Below are 8,509 nucleotides of genomic sequence, written 5' to 3'. Positions count from 1 at the left end.
CAGAGTTGGAAGAAAGGGAGAAGGGTCGCTGCTGAGTCTTCAAAGTCGGAAAATCGTGAAACAAACTCTGCAAAATATGACCTGTGCATGGTAAATTAACTTGGTGGTTGCTCAGCTTCCTTAACTGGGTGCGTTCTCATGGTGCGTATTACATTAGTCGGATGACGTGGTGGGTCACTGACTTCAAGAGAAGACAGAGCAAGTCGAAATGTTCCGTTTTACAAACGAAATGATACAGTTTCAGAGGCTTTTCTAGCCTCATACAGATATGATTTGAAGTATATATAAGTGGTGAGTGAAAATTTGTACCAAGGCTGGGAATCCAACCCAGGACTCCTGCTCACTAGGCAGGTGCGTTAGCCACTAAGCCACCTTGGCACAGCAATTCACACTACTGCACGGACTACCCTTACACGCCTCCTTCCTTGATACAAATTCTCACTGCCGCCCCAGTCTACTTTAAATTTCCCCTTACACACAAACAAAATTGCCGAGGCTCTTCAGGTTCTGCTGAGCCTCCTTAACTGGGTGTGCTCTCATGTTACGTATTACATTGGTTGGATGACGTGATGGGCCAGTGACTTCAAGAGAAGACAGACTGTTCCATTTTACCATTCAACCCGAAACACACCATCCGTCCTTCACTTTTGGCTGAAGGTATCAGTCGTCTTCTATTTGTTTACTTTACTTGCTTTGATATTATCCTATGAAATAACTGAATGAATTCGAAGTATCACCTCAAGAAGAGAACGCATTTCCTGATGCTTGTAATTACCTTATCAGTACTTACGTAGAAACGTAATTCGCTGCCCCTTTCCTTCTGAAGACAAAGCACCATATCCAGATTTCATTATTATTCCAAAACTTCATGAATATTTGGTTTACGTTAGCTCTTTCTTCGTCTGACGTCTTTAATGCAAATTTGTCTCAATTGAATAAAAATATTAAAAACAAATAGTAACCCACAAACCACAGAATTTTTAATAATCAGATTTAATATTTCTTATAAAATGAACGCTTTTTTACCAATTTTCCTATCTGCGTGCGCTTGAAATGTTATCTTATTATCGACTTTCATTCCAGGAAACGAACAGATATTTATCAAAGAGTGTGGTTTCTCCGCAATATTTATTTCGAAAACGTTGTGTATAGTCGATAGTAATAAGTAATAGTAATTGATAAGTAATAGTAATTGATTTGAAAATGAAAAGTAGTTGGTTGAACCGATATTTGTGAACAATTTTATGCACACCATCACCCACAGCACAAAGCTATAACCACACAGCGCGCCGTCAGCCGGGCATTCACGAGCGCGGCACCACATACCTCCGATCAGTTGCCATAAAGACAAACCTCATTATCCTCCTACCACGAGACGTTATTATTGTCCCATCTGACGACGGCCATGTATGACGCCCTGAGAGTGATGAAAGCGGGGACTTCTTCTTACATACCGCAAATAGAGTAGAGACAACTGGCCCGTAAAAGCGACCGCAAACCTTCATCTCCGGTTACCCTAGTTACCGACTCGTTGTCACAGGTGTCACAAATCTACAACTTCCGCAGTTACAGTGCCGCAGCCATCAACGAGTGATTATCAGATAGTTAACATCGAATGTCAAAGTGTTTATCTTAAACTGAGCTCGAAGTACCTTGTGGTTAAAATTAAACTGAGTTTTTTCTGGATGCTCCAGTGCGGGCTGTATACATGGCAGGACGCTGAAATATAGTAGGTGTGTTCATTAATTAGTGCGCTCGAGGAGTAAGTTGAAAAAATAATAGTTCCACTTTCAGCCATCAGGGGACAATATGGCACTCCGGTCTTTAACCGGTGTGACCGCAGGAAACGGGGAGGAACGATCAAATATATGATAACGGTGGTTCTGTCACCTTTATCAGGATACAGTCACACGTTACATGTGTCCCCATAACCAGATGTCACATGGAGTTTGGTAGGGATATTTGGAAGGCCACACATTTTAAAATAGCTTAGTGATAATGAAGTCGTTACCAAAGGTTTCTCGAAGCAAATCTGTCACCTGGCAAGTGACATGTGGTGTCGCCGCATCTTGCATGAAATTACTGTTGTGGACACAGTTGCGTTCATGCCTAACTGCAGTCACCGGTTGCACAATTAGGTCTTTATAACGTGCAGACGTCACTGTGCACCTAACAAGTCCGCCAGGTGTCAGATCCTCTAAGATAAACGGACCGGGAATCAAGCTGCTTGCGAAACCACACCACACATTGTAACGTCCCCTTAGAACAATTATACAAGACTGTGCTTAAACTGACATACAATATTATTTAGCGCAACGCAATCTGACTTTCAAAAATCCCTACAAAAGAATGGCCCTGACTAACATTAACCTATACCGTTCACAAATCACTTACCTCACAAAAATCTTCATTACTCGAACTACTGCAATACAGCGAGCGCCACTACTGCCAGCTAAATAAAAGATTCAAACTACTGAAGGCACTAACTACTGATACGGATAGTTAGCAAATGAAAGATTTTAATAGAGAACAAACAATGTATTTACCTTAATAGTGTTGAAAAAGCATAATATACATAGCAGTTCATAATATCCATTCTGTACTCAAAAATCCGCCATCTCATTTCCCACATCCACCACTGCTGGCGGCTCACCTCCAACTGCGCAGCGCTACGTGCTGTTCACATCCAGCTGCCGCTGCCCAACACTACAATGGCAGACAACAATGCAAAATAGCCACAGACTGCACACAACATAGCCAGTGATTTTCATACAGAGCGCTACGTAACGTTGCCAATAAGAAAACATAAACAGCCTACTTACATAAAGAAAACATAAACAGCCCACTTACAACATTCACATAAGCTGAGTGCAGTGGATGTTCCTGCACAACATGTGGCGGAGTAAATCCCCACACGCGACAGTTATGTGCAGTCGCAGCACCGTGCAGAGTAAAATGTGCCTCGTCCGTCCAGAGAACATTCCCTGGCCACAAGCCAACCATTTCCATGCGTGCCAAAAAACAAAGGCGTTATAGCCTATCTCGAGGCTTCATTTGGTGCACATTCTGAATCATGTAGGAAACCAGTGTAAAATAGGCCCCAAAACCTTTTGAACTGTTGTCGAGGGGAGAGAGAATTCATGTGACACATCTCTGGCACTGGCTGCAGAATTTGAAGCATTTGCTACACGGTCGGCTATAATTCACCTGTTCCTTCAAATTTCTTCATCATATTCTTTTGGCCCATTCATGTACACAGGCCTCTTCACAGCTGTTTCTACTGAAGATATTCCCACAATGCAGCCGTGCTATTGATGCCGTTCTGGTAAAGCAACTTTACCAGTAATGCAAAGTTTTCGTTCTTAACAGCCACTGCATTTCGTTCTGAAGACTTCAACTTTCTTAACAATTTAAGCCAACAGACATTTCACAAAAGAAATAAACACCCGTCGCCAGGCCACAAACAGGATACTGACGTGAAGACAGTTAAAAGTTCACATTCCAGCTGCTTACAGCGCCATATTTTCACCTGGTGGCAGAAAGTAGAACTATTTATTTTTCTTCGACAATACCGATCGAGCACACCGATTAATCATCATACCTACTATGTTTTAGCGTCCTGCGACGTATACACCCCGCACCGCAGCACTCGGAACACCGTCAGTTCAATTAAAACCACCCAGTACAAATTGTAAAACAGCAGTCCAGACTGAACTTTTACCTTAGTTAGTGACACTGAGACTAAGTTCAGAACTTTTTTACAGCGGCACTTTTGTTCATCGTCAAACGAAAGATTAGTATTTACTTTGTATATTTGTTACTTATGGTATTGTAAACGTTATCTATGTTTTAGTTGTTATGGTCCTGCGATCAGTCCAGTCGCAACTGTCCCTGCACGCTATATCACTAGCGTGCTGCGTTTACGTCAATTTTCCCTAACATCCGAACTTTTAGTCATGTCACGGGAAAAGTCACATATAACACTAACGTGCCGTGAAACACGCTAATGTTACCCTCTGAGAGGGTTTCGAAATTTGACCGCGCGTGTGTCTAATGGACAAAGGCATCGGACTATAATTTTGAATATGGTGAAATTAACAGAAAAATTAAACGGACTTTAACGTTGGGAGTTAATGAAAGTGTTAAAATCATAAGTGATTGAAAAAAAAAATGAACGGTTGCCAGCCCAATCAGGCACATTAATTTGGAAATATATGTTTAAGGAAACTGAATATTGGTTATTGAAGTTACTTTCGTTGATATTTCCCTCTGAATATCACGCAGGATACAAACTGACACAGCGATCTCTGAACAGCGTGTAGCAGCAGTTACCAATGACGCACACACCAGTGAATTACAGGAAGCAAATTTGCACCAAGCTCATACTAATGACAGCTACACTCAAAATCATTATTTAATTAAATACTGAAATGATACTGTATGAAGAGCAGAACTAAATTTGGACACGGGGGGCTTTTATCTTAACTGACATAAAAAAAGAAATAAAGATTAATAATGTTATAAATACACTGGTTAAACTCATCTACATATATCAGTTTTCCTTAGCAACAGTAATAGTTCAATTTTTTTTCTAATAGGTGGAGAATATGATGGGGTCCCATTCACTTCACTTGGAGTTGTTCATAATTTACTTTGAAAGACAATAAATTACAACTCTGGGATTAATTGACTTCCAAAAAGGAACCATTCATGATATAAATTAAGACCACGCAATTTTTGAAATGAATTTAACTTATTTGCCTTTTTATCACCTGTGAAGCAGGTGTTCTAGAAAATAATATTTACACAATCTTGTACTGTAATCCTACAACACTATATTTTGTGATAAACTGCGGATACTTTAGCAAAACCCTCCCTAACTTCACTTTTGTGGTTCTAACTTTAATTTTTACTACTCCTTTCATATTAGACAAAAAAATCACTTTTAAACACTCGAAAGCAGGAATTGTCCATTTAAATAGCGCAACATTTCATTCCCAAGCTCTTCAACCACACTCTCTCATGGTGGCTGATGTTGCACAGATATGCCAAAAGATCGGCAAAAGCCGTGGGCCATATTTCAGCAGCAATCATCGCAACATAAATACGGTCAAGACCGTTCGCCGAGTTTCCGGTGAAAAGTGTGAAAACCGCCCTATTCTCGTGGATCCTTTCATATGCGTCACACAGCTTCAAGTTCCACCATTTCACTTGAAAGATCTCTGTTGGATTCCTTTCATGTTTAATTTCTTAAATCTACTGTCATTTACGGCATAAATTCCTCTTCTAAATTTACTGTGGCGTTTCTGACTATCTGGGAGGAGACTGACTAGTGGAACGTGTTACTTTTACACATAAACAAGAACGATCTGTCACACTACTACACTTTAAAACACAGTTTATATGTAATTCATGTCACACAGTCTCATTCGGAACCTACATCCCCCTGGTCACTTCCCTTTGTATTTGGGAAGCACGCTCGGTAGGAGCGCAGGTCAGTCGGTCCGGGGCGAGCGTCTGAAGTGGTAAGATCTCCGGCTAAGCACGTGTCTGCTATGTCCGCAGGACAATGGATTTCTTAAGTTCAGCCTAACTGAAAATTTAATCACCTTTATTTCAGGTTTAGCTCTAAAATATCTAATGTTATCTTAAATTGCAGCGCAGTGTAATTCTCGTGTGAAGTTCAGATTATTTTCCGGTAGTTGCTTTGTCACTACTTTGTGAGTAAAGTGGAACCACGTGTTGATCATTAACTCTAACTAAGATCAATCTTAAATGCGAATGCTTGTGTGATTATAACGCCTCGTCTTGGCAATATTTTTCAATATAGCAACTTTTCTTTATGTTCATCCCACGTGGGGTGTACTTTGCGAGACCAGTACCACGTGCTTATATAACTGTTTGACCCATCAGGTTAACAGTAAGACGTTAGTAACCAGTTCGAGGTTTTTCTTTTGTAAATTGCTTTTCGATCTAATTTATTTTAATTACCAAAATTATTGTGGAGTTACACTCTTTGTGTAAACCAAGTTGACCACGTGAAGCATGTGGTGTAATCATCAAAGTAGCCCTCAGCTATTCCTTTCGCGAAGATTTCACAAAGAGTTAATATGAATTTAGTATACCAGTGTGTGGTAATTACATGACGGACAGGATTGTGCTACGAACGTAATTTCTTTGGGTGAAAATTTGAATCTGTTGGTAGTGGTTAACTTTCTCTTGCATACGTTTCAACGTTCTTTGTGTGTTGTTTTATGAATGCAGTGTTGTATGCAGTCTCCCAATCTTGGCTCCATAATTGATGTGTTCCGTAAGATTGCAATCTCACATTTTCACATTTTCACAATCCTAAATAAGGCACCAGTTTAGTTAGGAATCAATTTTAATATGCTGAAATTTCAATGATCAACCTTAAAATAAATTTCCAAATATAAACTGATTTATTTCTTTTTATTTAAATTCCCTCTTTTATATATATATCACCGGTTGTCGTATGACTATTAAAAGATTATAATTAATGTTCGTCTGGTTGGGAATTTGGTAAGCTAGAGAGGATACCTGGTGAAACAGTTGCTTAGTAATGCAAGATTAACTTCCCCAGACAGCTCACAGCTTTGAACCCGCTTTTATTGTCCATCAGTACCGCTTTCATCATACCAAATTAAAGTAACAAACTTACACACTTGTAGTTCTTTACAGGTATTAAAATTGGGTTTTTGATGTTAAGAAGCCAGGACACATTTGAATTCACCAACTAGTAGAAACTAGTCGTATCTGCCGGCAGTAAAACTGTGCCCTTTCCAGTCGCTGGTCTGTGCCAGAAGGAGTGTAGATGTTGATCACCCTTGAATTGTAACAGCCAGATGATAGAAAGAAGGGATGCGTTGCCGGTATCCCTTCCCGTATTAATATCGGCTTGCCACTGTTATTGGCCGAATAAAGTGATTTGTGTGTGAAGTATCCAGGTATCTCGGTGAACACGTCGAGCCGTACTTCTTGCACCAACAGCACTTCAATATCAGATGCATATAACGTATCATACGTGAGTTATAACTTCGTCGTCGAACTAATGTTGTTGATATTGATAGTTCCAGTTTCATATAATTGCTCTTTGGTGTCGATCATATGAGCTTGAAATGTAGTAATGAGTGCATTCGCAGCGTGGACTCCCTCTGTTTCCACGGCAAAGCTACCTTCCTATAGTCGTCCAACACCATCAGTCATCTGAGTGGCTGGGTGCCTCCAACGCCTCCCTGACTTTTGTGTCGTCTTCTTTGTAGCTCCAATCGAGGGTGTCAGGCGGCACAGTCCCTCGCTGCTCCTTGTTGTTGGATGGTGTCAGCGATGCCCCTGTCGTATAGTGTTGGAAGCTGGAGTACTGGAAAGGATCCGCAGGGCAAAAATCATCAGAAAAGCATGGCATTCTCTCACCGTCTGAAAGCGCACAGTCTTCGTCATCATGTTGTTGCAGCTCTCGTGTCGAATGCTCCAAGACGTTATAACCATCAATGATCGGTTCGACGGTTGTTGCTTGCTTCTTCGCACGTGAACGTCCTCAAGTGTGGCTCTCTCTGGTTTGCATCCTCCACACCGTTGCGTGTTACGTCAGCATCTCTATCTCCACAACTTCCTCCAGCTTTCCTCCGGTCGGCGCTGGTAATGGCAGTGGTTCCTGTTGTTGGTCGGGCGTAACTGTGATCGGTATCTCCTCTGTCGTTTGCAACGGCATTGGCATTGTCGCCACCTTCTGAACATGCGCATCGGTAGAAGACCTCGGCGTCGGTGACAGCGTTGGTGTCTCCGTATCCCGAAGTGCCGGCACGTATGTCACTGAAAGAGACACAGACACATCTGCATTTTGTCGGTTGCCGCTGGGAGGCTGCGTTACTCTCTTCTGGACACATTCCGTCTGTGCGTGACCCTCACTGCTGCATCTGCAACAAGTCCTTGGGTGTCCCTCGTATATCACTATGGTTGTGCACATATGAGGGCACGTGTTTTGTAAACACAGTGCGTACCTGTGGGACACCGTATAATGTTATTGCTTAATTTTGTGGTGTAAGCGGAACTGATAGACAATAAAAGCGGGTTAAAAGCTGTGAGCTGTCTGAGGAAGTTAACCTTGCATTACTGCGCAACTGTTTCAGCAGGTATCCAGTCTAGCTTACCAAATTCCCAACCAGACTAACATTATTTATAATCTTTTAATAGTCATACGACAACCGGTGATATATATATATATATAAAAGAGAATTTAAATAAAAAGAAATAAATCAGTTTATATTTGGAAATTTATTTTAACATTGATCATTGAAATTTCAGCATATTAAATTTGATTCATAAATAAACTGGTGCCTTATTTAGGATTGTGAAAATGTGAGATTTTAATCTTACGGAACACGTCAAATATGGAGCCAAGATTGGGAGACTGCATACAACACGGCATTCATAAAACAACACACAAAGAACGTTGAAACATATGCAAGAGAAAATTAACCACTACCAACCG

At 40.9% G+C, this 8,509-nt stretch overlaps 1 non-coding gene across 1 annotated transcript; it reads right to left on the bottom strand.

The window, feature by feature from the left end:
- Positions 1-306: 306 nt before the first annotated feature.
- Positions 307-378, bottom strand: Trnat-agu (transfer RNA threonine (anticodon AGU)). Its single transcript has one exon. It is a non-coding gene; the product is annotated as a tRNA-Thr (tRNA).
- Between the last annotated feature and the right edge of the window lie 8,131 nt (positions 379-8,509).

The sequence above is a fragment of the Schistocerca cancellata genome, chromosome 7, assembly GCF_023864275.1.
Source record: "Schistocerca cancellata isolate TAMUIC-IGC-003103 chromosome 7, iqSchCanc2.1, whole genome shotgun sequence".
Lineage (NCBI taxonomy): Eukaryota > Metazoa > Arthropoda > Insecta > Orthoptera > Acrididae > Schistocerca > Schistocerca cancellata.
This window is presented reverse-complemented; position numbering and strand designations above follow the sequence as displayed.